The sequence below is a fragment of the Leopardus geoffroyi genome, chromosome B2, assembly GCF_018350155.1.
Source record: "Leopardus geoffroyi isolate Oge1 chromosome B2, O.geoffroyi_Oge1_pat1.0, whole genome shotgun sequence".
NCBI classification, from domain to species: Eukaryota; Metazoa; Chordata; class Mammalia; order Carnivora; family Felidae; genus Leopardus; species Leopardus geoffroyi.
In genome coordinates this window covers 67,043,736-67,056,822 of record NC_059332.1, presented here as the reverse complement: position 1 = coordinate 67,056,822, position 13,087 = coordinate 67,043,736, and the positions used below count along the sequence as shown (strand labels likewise).

Here is a 13,087-nt window from a genome sequence, read left to right as displayed (position 1 = left end):
TGGAGCATCTATCAAGGGATATGTGACGATATGCCAAGAAGAGTGTAGAAGGCTTTCACAATACAATATAAAGTTGAGTTACAAACATGCATCCTAGTATTTGGAAACTGATACCTCTTTTATTTTATTTTTTTTTAACATTTACTTATTCTTGAGAGACAGACAGAGCAAGAGTCGGGGAGGGGCAGAGAGAGAGGGACACACAGAATCCGAAGCAGGCTCCAGGATCTGAGCTGTTAGCACAGAGCCCGATGCGGGGCTGGAACCCACGAACCATAATATCATGACCTTAGCTGAAGTAGGAGACTTAACCAATGGAGCCACCCAGGCACCCCACTGATATCTCTTTTAATGAAGGAAGAAATTTTAGCAAAAAAAGAAAAAGTGAGATGCTGAACAAGGAGACAAAGTAAAAAAAAAAAAAAAGTGTATATTATGAATGAAAGACATTGAAGACAAGTGCATAGGAAGAATCCACAAAATAAAATCAGTTATTTGCACAGCACTGCCATGAATCTACACACATTTTAAGTGTCAAATATTTTGTATTTCACAGTCTTTTTGTTATTCATTTTTCATGTTTCATTATGTCCTTTTTAATGAATGTTCCCCTTTTGTTGTTTGTGATTTTTATCTTCTGCAGCAAAACTGCCTTATAGCCAACTCGTTATGCAGCAAATGCAGCAAAAATATCAGACATGGCCTGGACTCAGTGTACTCTAGAGCATATTAGAGCTCTTCTGTCTCTACCTGTCATAAGTATATGTTGTGTGCTGTAATGGCTGGTTGTCTTTCCTTAATTTCTTTCTAAACAGACCTCATTAAGGCTGGGGATTTTCCGGGAATTAATACAGTATGTGACACTCTGTAATCACAAAAGATATTTGTTGAAGTAAAGAATGAGTAAATTTTTCAAACCTTGTTTTTGCATTTTGAGCCAGATAATATAAACCTGCTTATAACTAGCTGAATATAGTTCTATTTATGTCTTGAGGAGCTACAAAATAACAAAGTCACATAGTAACCTTGCTGTACTTCAATGAAGAAACAAATGGTAGCTCAAAAAGTCATTTTTAATCAAAATAATCAGACTCTGATTTGATATAGCACATTACTGTCTAAGTTCAACACAGTACAGGAAGAGCAGTAAGGAACATCTTAGCATAGAATATTCTTTCTGTTGTGCAATAATATTTATTCTGAAGGGAAGAAGGACTTAATTCATTTATAAACAGAAGATATTTACAAATATTTCCATAATATATCTTCACTAATCACGGACTCTTCTTTCCAAAATATGAAAAGAATTTATTCATCTGTACTAAAGCAATATACATAATATATTCATCATTTTTTCTTAAAAAGTGACTTACTCCTCAAAGAAAATGCATTTAATTAGGTATATAATTCATTTTAAAGTGAAATCATATTTTAGAAAAAAAGTCCATTTTAACCTAAAATAATAGTTTCAAAGCCATAAATATATTTAAATGATATTTTTTATTATTCTAAAGTGCTGACAGAAGTATTATGTTTGATAAAAGCAATATTCCTCATCATTTATTGTATATTTTGTGTTTGTAGTAGAAATAATCCAATTGTCCTAATTAGGACTGCTATAACAAATTACCATAGGCTAAGTGGCTTACAAACTTTAGAATTTATTTCTCACAGTTCTAGAGACCGGGAGTTCAAGACCAGGGTGCGGGGATGGTCAAGCTCTGGTGAGAGTGGTTTTCAGGTTGTAGATGCAGATTTGTCCTTCGCACAGCTGAGCACAGCAAGTTCTCCCTTTACTCTTCATAAGGGCACTAGTCCATACACGAGGGCTCTGCCCTGTGACCTCATCTAATCCTAATCACCTCCCAAAAGTCACATCTCCTAATGCCATCATATTGCAGGGTGAGATTTCAACACGTGAATCTGGGGGTACACAACTCTTCTTTTAGTCCATAACAACAACTATTGGGTCAAGAAACATACTTGACACAATGAGTAACAATTAAAGGTGGTGGTGGTAGTGAAGACAACTGGTGGCATGGGGTTTCCTGGAATGAGTAATTAAGAAGGAAGATGAAATCTGGGACTTCACAGAGGAACTGGGGCTTTATTGAGATCAGATGACATCCAGTAAAGTGGGAAGAGGAAGAAAGTCCCTACAGGCAGTGGAAGCACAGAAAGTCCAACGGAAGCAGTGCAGGAACACCAGGAGGACTAACGAGGCCAAGCAACGCACCTGAGGGCAAAAGTGTTGAGAGTAAAAAGAAGCTGGAAGCAAGCACCTGGGGCATTTGGGGTTCATCAGACAGGCATCTGCATTTTTTTTAAAGAGGAAGACATACATACATACGTCTTCGGTGTTTTGGAAAATTTCTTTCCCTGTGGTTCATAAGCAGATTGTAGATGGTAAAGACCTGGGGAAGAAAGTTGTTTTTCACAAGTGTATTAGAAATGAAAAAGGAGAGGGCAAATGATGGAAACATTGTAAAGGATGTTTCTTAATAACTTAAGTAGACTTAATAACTAAGCTAGGAGGAGGAGTCCAGAATGCCCAAATACCTACATTTTTACAACAAGCCATTGACTGATGCTCTCATTTCCACCCTTTCCAGCTGATTCTTACTAATCAAAATCCCCGCCCAGGCTCCCCATTACCCTCATGCCGAAGCACGAATCCCTGGCATGACCCTGAGTGATCCGTTCTATGTTTATCTCTGCAGCCTCATCTCTCCCACCTCACTTCCCACCTCAGAGAACTCCAGCCACATCTAGGTTCTCATACATGCAGTTTCCCCTGCCTGGAATTTCTGGAACTCATAATTCCTTCCTGACCCAGCACCATTATCCCTCTGTGTCTCTCTCACACATGAACACACACCCCAGTTCATTCGGCTAACTTCCACTAATCCTTGCTTTCTTAGTTTGAATGTCACTTCCTTATATAAACCTCTCTCTTACCAAACTAGGTAAGGTTGCCTGGTTATTTGATTCCACAACACTCTGAATTTCTGCAAACTACCCATAACATTCATAATCACTTGTGCAATATCTGCCTCTCCACTAGACTCTAAGTTCCATGGGGGCAGTGATTTTGTCTGATTGACACTTCTATGCTTATATTCACAATACCCAATCCAGTGTCTCGAAATACAATTTGCATACCAAAAATGTTTATTATATAAATTAATGAGACCCTAAAATATTGAGTATTGTTGATTGAAATGAAGTTCTGACCACAACACTTCACCCAAAATTTAGATCTTGAGAGAAAAAGCCACCATACAAAAAACAAATAAGTTGGGGCACCTGGGTGGCTCAATCAGTTGAGCGGTTGAGCATTCGACTCTTGATCTTGACTCACGTCATGATCTCACAGTTCGTTGGATCGAGCCCTGAGTCTGGCTTGGCACAATAAGTGCAGAGCCTGCTTGGGATTGTCTCTCTCCCTCTCTCTCTGCCTCTCCCCGACTCGTATGCACACTCTTTCTTTCTCTCAAAATAAATAAACTTAAAAAAAAACAAATATTACTTTAAAAACATGCAAATAAATAACTCCCAGCAGTTCTATACTGGTTTCTACCAGTATATAATTATCTCCTTCCTTCAGCTTCATCTACCCAGTATTTGATTGCCTTTGATTTATAATATTCATGAGTATTTTCCACCTGTTACCACCTAAAGCCAAAGAAAATTACAGTTGCAAATCTATCCTCTATGTTATCTCCCCTAATTACCTACATATCAGATTATTTTGAACTATAAGGGATATAAAGTTGTAAAAGTTAAGTATTCTGCATTTTCAATATGCCAAAGGGTATGTATAAGACATATTTTCTTCTTCCTATCCTGAGAGGATTTTTCTCATCTACTATAATTCAACTTTTAGATGCTATTCAAAGAACCACAAGAATGATTCAGCATCTAAATGGCACCCTGAAGTGGCCTCCGTCCTAATGTGGCAACATGCCCAATTTTTTATTTCCATTATCATGGAATTTCCTCTTTTTTATGAGGCATGTCCAGCTGGGGAAATTGGCAAAGGAAACAAAAAAATGCCCTTTCTCTTTGAATTCATTAAACCGGGCTCCAAACACACTAGGAGAATACTGATTGGAGTGTAAGCTGCTAGAAGCCAGAGTGCTTTGTGCATGGTAGAAATTCAGTGAACTTCTTAACTTCAAAAATCTTATTAAATTGCCAACTTCAGAAAGCAATTCTCTGACTTAATGGAACACTCTCATATTCTGAACCCACCTAATTAATAAGAATTTGCAAGACTTTAACTCTCAAAAAAGAGAGAGAGAGAGATTATCAAAAAGCAATTCAAAGATTAAAAAGGAAAACTTGAAGATAGCAGCTGAGGAAACGGGATCTTTCCACCAAACTCTCTGATGTTGAACTTGGAAAAGAGAATTATCATTACCATATTGGTACCACCATCATATAGTCGAGTTCTACTTCAGTTGTTTTACATGAATGGTTTGAGTTTTTCCTCCCTCAAGACCACCGTAACTGTACAAGCCAGGTGTGCTATAACCAATTCCTCTTCTTGAAGAAATGAGAATAAACTAAAACTGTTAGGTTATAGCAGAGTCTAAGAGTAAAGATTATGTAAAACTAACAAAACCTATTCTATTAAAAGTACAGCCAAGTTCTCTTTACCTGAAGTAGTCAAGAAACAGACATCTGGCTAATGAAGGATCCAGTTAAATCTACAAGTAACCAGAGACTACAAGTGCCGATTTAGAAAATAATATAATATGCTATAACAAAAATTATATTTAGTATATCCTAATCTATACTTGATCCAAATCCTCTCAGGATGTTCCCAGGCCCTGTGACCAACATTCGGAATGTCATTAGTCATTACTGTTTGCAAACCAGAAGCGTATGAAGAGAGGAGTCAAGCTGCACCCACTCCAAAAGACATCTGGAGTGTTTTGTTATTGTTTAATCAGTCCCTGATCTTGATGGCAACTTACTTACTTATTTGTCTCTTTCTCACTTTTCAGATGACAGTGTAATGCCAATTTTGACTCCAAATTAAGTAGTCATGAAGTCAGGAAATACAGATTTTAATCCTGAGTCTGCCATTCCCTTTGTGAGCTGGAGCAGGTCAAATAAGCACGTTGTAAAATAAGGGGACTGTTAAAATAATTGATCAAGGCCCTTTCTACAATAAGAATCTAGGAGGGTAAGAACAGTCATTCTTAGAAAGTTCTGTTGAGAGAACATCATTAATGTAACAATGAAAAAAAAAAGTTTGCCTGTTTACACCTAGAAAGTATAAAAATCAATGAATGAACACAACTAGCACTCTATTGAGGGAAGAGACATGAACTCTAGCAATGGAGTATTTACCTCTCCTGAAACTTCTCTTAGGAGGAAATCTGGTTGTAATATCTGATATATGAGAGTTAGGCTTTAAGATGGGCAAAGTCAAGGCTAAAGAAGGGCTTCAGAAAGAGTTCAGGATAGACTAGCACTATCTGATAGAAGTGGGAAGGATTAGCTAAGCCCCAATGCTAGCTCCCTGGCTGTCTGGACTCAGGACTGACCCATCTTTCTGCCTCCATTCTTTTTTTTTTTTTTTTTTTTTTTTTTTTTGCTTCCAGTTCAGAACTTCTTAATTACCAACTGCATCCTGATATCTGACACTTAGATACCATTTACCAAGGCTGCAATATTCTCACCCAAGCTCTCTTGGCTCCTTGACCTTCTAACTTATATTTCTGCCACTCCAACCATTTTCCACTTTCTTTTCCCAGAAGGCTTGACAGTTTTTACCAACCACCCTCTGCCACTAGGCTCCAGAGACAGGAAAGAAGCTAGGTGTGGAACATATTTTGAGCCAGTGTTTTAAACACTCTAAGTTAATTCATTCTTTCAACAAGCAATTATTAAGAGCCTACTGTGTGCCAGGCACTACAAATGAACAAGGAAATAGTAGGTAGGAACAGGTGCTAAGGTGAAATGACACACAGTGATATTATAGGAATGTTAAAGACTACTTTAGGTTGATTGGTCAGGAAAAGTCTCACTGAGGAGGAGATATTTAAGCTAAGTCCTGAATGAGAGGAAGGAGGCAGCCATATAGAGAAATGGGAGTAAGGAGACAGACATTAATGGCAAAGGGAACTGCCGTGGCAAAGGCATTCTGACAGAAATTGTCAGAATGGACAGAAATTCTTGGTGAATTGAGGAACAGAAAGAACGATGTGGCCAAAACACAGGGAGAGAGCTGAAGTGAAGACAAGATGAAACTGGAAAGTTATGTTGAGGCAAAGAAGGGAAGTCATTGTAGGCTGAAGTTAAGGAGGTTGGGTTTTACTCTGAGGGCAGTCATGTGACATGATATGATCTACTTTTTTTTTATTTCAAGTTTTTATTTAAATTCTAGGTAGTTAACATATATGGTAAAATTGATTTCAGATGTAGAATTTAGTGATTTTGATATGGTCTACATTTTAAAAGATTTTGATATGGTCTACATTTAAAAGATGGTTCCACAACAGTAGAATCCAGGAGGCCCATTACAAGCCCATGGCAATGATCCAGGTAAAATGTACTGGTAGTCTAGTCTAGGACAGTAACCATGGAGATAGAAAAAAAGTGCATATCATTTGGAGGTAGAGGTTGCAAGACTAGACGATTGATTAGATATGGACAATAAGGGAAAGAGGAATCAAAGATGACCATAGGTTTTGGCAACTGAGTACACAGTCATGCCACTTACTAGGATGGGGAAATCTGTGATAAGTAGTGGTATTCTGGTAAATGTTTAACAATCAGCTCTCAGGAGGAAAAATCCCTGATTTGTATTCAATTTCAGAATGTAACTATACCCACCATTGTCTAAGTCACTCTACAGGTATGACATAAGTAAGAGATGGTCCCAACTCTAGGCTTTCAGTACCTGGGAGATGGTGGTGTTAGCATATCATTGTTGTTAACAAGTTTTGAAGAGGTAAATAAAATCAAGAATTCTGCTGTAGCCTGGACTAAAGCTAAAAACCCTATTAAATACCCAGGAGTCAAGAAATTGATTGTACTTCTATATGAGAATAAGTTGCATAGGGGCACTTGTATCCCAATGTTTACAGCAGCACTCTCAACAATAGCCAAATTATGGAAAGAGCCTAAATGTCCATCAACTGATGAATGGATAAAGAAATTGTGGTTTATATACACAATGGAATACTATGTGGCAATGAGAAAGAATGAAATATGGCCCTTTGTAGCAACGTGGATGGAACTGGAGAGTGTTATGCTAAGTGAAATAAGCCATACAGAGAAAGACAGATACCATATGTTTTCACTCTTATGTGGATCCTGAGAAACCTAACAGAAACCCATGGGGGAGGGGAAAAAAAAAAAAGAGGTTAGAGTGGGAGAGAGCCAAAGCATAAGAGACTCTTAAAAACTGAGAACAAGCTGAGGGTTGATGGGGGGGTGGGAGGGAGGGGAGGGAGGGTGATGGGTATTGAGGAGGGCATCTTTTGGGATGAGCACTGGGTGTTATATGGAAACAATTTGACAATAAATTTCATATATAAAAAAAAAGAGAGAATTAAGTTGCATTTTTTGCAATCAAGGTGCCTAGACTGCAGTATCTTAATTCTCTATAAAAATTTCTTCAATGATTTTTCTTTCTTCTCTCTCCTCTTTTTCTTCTGTATATGTGTTCATTTCTGTGTGTGTACCTCTCCATGTATGTGCACAAGTGCACATGTGTATAATAGTTTTCTACTGTTGCTATTACTAATTACCAAAAATGTAGTGGCTTAGTAAAAATTTATTACCTTTCAGTTTTATAGGTCAGAAGACTGGCAGGGCTCTTACAGGGCTAAAATCAAGGTGTCACAGCAGGGCTACATTCCTTTCTGGAAGCTCTAAGGGAGAATCCATTCCCTTGCCTTTTCTAGTTTCAGAGACATCCTACATCCCTTGGCTCATGGTCCTCTTCCTCCATCTTCAAAGCCACAATAGTGGATTGAGACTTTCTGATATTGCACTACTCCGACCTCCTCTTCTACTGCTCTCTTCCACTTTTAAGTACCCTTGTGATTACACTGGGCCAACCCAGATAATCCAAGATAATCTCCCTATTCTAAAGTCAGATATTAGCAACGCTTATTTCCATCTGCAACTTAATTCCTCTAATCTAACATATTCACAAATTCTAGGAAATAGGATGTGGACATCTTTGGGTAGCCATTAGTCTACCTACTACAATATGTATGTATGTATATATTTATGTATGTATGTACATATACACACACAAGAACTACTATGTATGTTTATGTTTGCATATCTGTACATATATGTCTATATACATATATAAAAACAAATGTGTATCCATATCTGCATATATTTCTATAACATACAAACTTACACATTTCTTCTACTAGAATTTTTGTCCAGGAAGGATTACCTTCTACAGAAACAACTTGTATACTTCTTTTCTCAGTTCAGAAAGGCTGTAAAATCCATCATATTGCCCCTACCTTGTTTTCCAAGAAGCTCAAAGTTAAATTTAAATCTCAGATGCAATAATTTACTCACCCTAGATAATCACTATATCTATTTATCATCGTTTACTTAACTTCAGATCTGAATTTGAAAGTCTTTTTTATAATTGCACTGTATTATATTCATTCCATATTGGAAACCACCTCACACGCATTTTTTGGAAATAGAGTAAGTTAAAAATTATAAACAATAACAGGAATAACGGAAACCCCAGGAAAGCGAAATGATAGCATTATGCATTCCTTAGTTCCATGTAGACCACAACATTAAAAAACAAATCATGGAAAGCTAAAACCATACAGTAATAAGACTCCAAGTCCCTGAAAAGGGAAAGAACATTCAAACTAGCTTTCCATTTTCCATCAAGCTCTGAAGCATTCCAAGAAAATCAAAATGTGATAATCCCAGTCAGATAGAGTATCCAAAAGAAAAAAGAAAGGAAACTTTCCAGGAAGAAATGGAGCCTGAATGGCTGGATGCTCTCACTACATGGAAAGCTGTGAACTGCCCCAAGTCTTGCCACTCCCTAGACAGTCATCCATTCCTCATACTCCACCTGAGAGGCCCACAGGCATTTTAAAGGATTTTCGACGAGCCATTGAGCATGAAATACTTCACACACATGAAAAGCCCCAGGCCTCCTGAAGTAGGTCTCCCTTTTCCTCCCCTGCATGTGGGTGATCCTGTTCCTCTGTGGGGACCCAGGGACCTGGCATGCATCAAGGAAAGGCATATAGCCAGAAGGGTCAGGAAGGAGGCCACAAATGTGTATGGAGAGAAGAAGCTCTGACTGCCACACTGCCCACCCAAGAGACCAGCTCACCTCCTTGCAAATGCCTCCTTTCAAACACAGGAGACAGAAGTGAATTCAAAATCTGGCACCAAAATCTACCAGCATGTGGGCAAGTCACTTAAGTTTCAGAAGCTGGTATCCTTGTCTCTAAATGTCCACCTCCCAGATTCGCCGTGATGGTGAAATGTCACGGGGCGTGTAAAGTGCCTGGCATACTCTCTGACGTGGTTACTGCTCCATAAACGTTAGCTATAGTATCGATGAAAATAACAACAAAAATTAATAATGCCCCATCTCCTATGCCAAAAACACAGTATATACTGGGGTAGTCCAACAGGATCTATTTGCATGCATTCTCAAAAACAAAGCTCTATAAAGAAATCTGGTTCCCAGAAAACAAAATAGCAAACATTTAATCTGTAAACAGCCTGCAGCAAGAACGCCCATCATTTTTTGTATGGTGTACTCTGTACCTGTTATTGGACCAAGCAATTTTTATAAAGAACTTCACATAATCTTTAGAACTACTTAGACTTATTAGTTTTGAACCTGAAATTACTGATCTCAGTAAACTGAGGCCCAGAAGAGTTAAGTACTTATCTAAGACCACACAGCCAGTGAGGTGCATTTTGCTCCAGGACTGACTGTTTGAGGCTAGAGCTGATGCTATTGACTTTGTTGAGTTTACTACATCTCAAAGAGAAATGGAGAATCCTACCAAATTGCCAATCTTTTAAATGTTTGATTATATACTTGCCACAGGGTCTCTCCCCAGACTAGATCTCCCCTCACTGAATTCGTGTTCCTTACCTTGCATCTCAAATTATGAGCCAAGCGCCTGTTTGTTTTACAGCTTCTGCAAGATCTTCAGCAGAATGCTCTGGGACCCAGCTCCAAAGTGTCTTCCTCTGTAAATTCAGTTTTCTTGATTCCCTGAGGTCAGCTGTTGGCAGGCAGCCCAACGTCTGAATGATGAAGGCAGTCTTTTCAGTTCCTTTCTATGATGGCACCATTTTTCTCTGGCTCCTCCCTCCCTCCCAGAAAGCAACAACACTTTAACATTGGCTAAGAACTTCAGATCAGCAATCAGGCAAACTTGGTTTCAAATCCTGGATCCAACATTTATTAAATGTGTGACTCTGAGGAAGTTATTATGTAACACCCACTTGTAGAATGTAGGTAATAACTATATTTATCATATTGATTTCTTGGAAATATTAGACACTTAAATAAAGATTAATGTATAGGCTTTAGCATAATACCTGCACAAAGTTAGCATTCAATGTATGTAAGATATTATTATAACTCATCACAATTTTAATGTTCGATGTCTACTTTCCTCACAGACTATAAGTACCATACTTATTGTTGTGTCCCTAACCCCATCACAGTGAACACTTGTAGACTGAATGAAAGAATGCTGTGAATGAACCCTTTATCAGGCAGATCACAAGCTACACTCATACTCCCTCAACACTCCCCCAAGTGGTGATCTAATGAATTCCCCTACTTGGGGATTCCTAACCTTTGCCTCAAATGGGATACTTGAGGGAGCTACAGAGAGATGTAGAAATATTTTTTAGGAAGCTTTCTACATAAAGTGCTGTATGAAACCTCTGCACTACGCTCTTTCAAAAACACTTAAAGATCAACGCTATTTATCTTGGCTTCTAGAGTCAGACTGCTGTTTCTTTGACAGTTGTAGGACACAGACCCTGGGCCACATGGGACCCTGGTATATTCTGATTATGTAAGTATTTCCAAAGCCTTCCTTCCAAGGAGGCTTCTTTTCCAAGGGGGTTTTAGTATCTGCTTCCCTAGCCTCTGCTGTGTTGTGGCCACTGAGTAACCACTGTAGTGAGAGAAAATAAACCAGAAGAACAGAAAGAAGTGAAAAGAAGAGGAACAGCCAGTGTGGACTGAGTTTGGAAAGTGAATACTAGGAAGTTTTGAGAAAGGATTACAGGGGGCTGAAGTAGCTGCCAAACAGTAATGTTTGAGGTACTGTGAGATGGATGGAGAAAGTATTTTAAGATAGTTTTCTATGTGACAAATAAGATTCACCTTTAAAATCTCTTCACTTGACTTTAGTACACATTTAAATAGCTTTTCAAGAATTTTTGAGATATCTAAGTTGTGTTTCTTTTGAATATGAACTAAGAGTATCCAAAGGGGTCCTGCTTTCCTTAGCTTTCATACACACCTGGTCAATGAACATCTATTACTATAAACTGGACTTTGTGGATAGGATAATTTCTCTTTTTTCAACACCTTTAACCATACACATCTTCACACGGAGTCCTGTTTATTGACTTTCTCCTTCAAAGCTGCCTTTTGTATCCGTATTTATTTATTTCAGCTGTATTACAAGGGCTACTTGAAGAAGCCAGTAGATTATATCATACAGCACAATTCCCCAAGGATCAATTCCTTTTTAAGGTCAAATTTCTAATAAAATTGCTTTCCATGCCTCCTTTTGCTGTGTTCTTGAATAAGTAAGCCATTGTTGGCCCACCCGATGTCGACAGAACAGTAAGGAGTGTGAAGTTTGTAAGACTGAATGCTTCTCAACTCTACCATCTACTACCAGTGCAAACTTAGTAAAATCACAGAAACTCTCTGTGCCTCTTAGTCTTTACTGTTGTTGTTTTTTTTTAATTTTGAAAAATCTGTATTGGATTTTAAATAATACATGCTTACGGTAAAAATCTCTAACAATGTGAAATTATATATAAAGTGAAACTCTATTCTCTTTCCATTTCTCACGCACCCACTCTGATAGAAGCTACTCTATACGGTTATCTTTCTACAAATTTTCTATGCAAATGTGTGTGAAACAGTATTTAATTGTTATAAATAAAAATGTGTATTATATTATATAGCATGCAATTTTCTTAAAAACTAGAATATATATCATATTCTACAACTTATTTTTCTGTTTTCAAATAGAAACATTAATAGAAATAGAGTTTTTGTGAGTCTGAAGTGAAACAATATATGTGAAAACACTTTGATAATTACAAGATACTATGTAAAGATATGACATTATTGTTACAACAAACAGCTCTTTGCTCTTTCTTCCTGAATTGTACTTAAGGTGACCAGCTTTCCTTTTTCCTCCTGTTTTCTTAAAAATAAACTTTGTCCGGGGCGCCTGGGTGGCGCAGTCGGTTAAGCGTCCGACTTCAGCCAGGTCACGATCTCGCGGTCCGTGAGTTCGAGCCCCGCGTCAGGCTCTGGGCTGATGGCTCAGAGCCTGGAGCCTGTTTCCGATTCTGTGTCTCCCTCTCTCTCTGCGCCTCCCCCATTCATGCTCTGTCTCTCTCTGTCCCAAAAATAAATAAACGTTGAAAAAAAAATAAATAAATAAACTTTTTCCTAAATTCAAAAAAAACACTATCTTTAAAATACATATATTTTATTATCTCTAAAATAATCACATATATTACAATCAATATGTGTCCTCACTTAACTTGGTAGTATTTTTTCCTACCTAAAGTGCCTCAGAATGATGGCATCCTAAATTTGATGAGTGTGTACATCTCTTCTTCCCTTATTCAATTTGACTACAAAATTGGCACCTTAGCTATACCACATCATTTCCCTATTCCTCAGCATCTTTGTCCGTTAAATAATAGAAGTGTTATTATGAACAAAGTAAATAGCACAGAGCATGGCTTATAATAGGTATTTATTAATTATAAATTTCATTCCTTCCTTTGCCCCTCTAAATTAAGTGCAAAATCCTCAGGCTGATATATA

The 13,087-nt window shown here is 37.8% G+C and overlaps 1 long non-coding RNA gene across 1 annotated transcript in view; it reads right to left on the bottom strand.

Moving 5' to 3' along the window:
• Positions 1 to 10,813, bottom strand: part of LOC123608620 — a 288,013-nt gene extending 277,200 nt beyond the window's left edge. The window contains exon 1 of the long non-coding RNA XR_006717341.1: positions 10,136 to 10,813. This is a non-coding gene — a long non-coding RNA (uncharacterized LOC123608620). The remainder of the gene's footprint in view (positions 1 to 10,135) is intronic.
• Between the last annotated feature and the right edge of the window lie 2,274 nt (positions 10,814 to 13,087).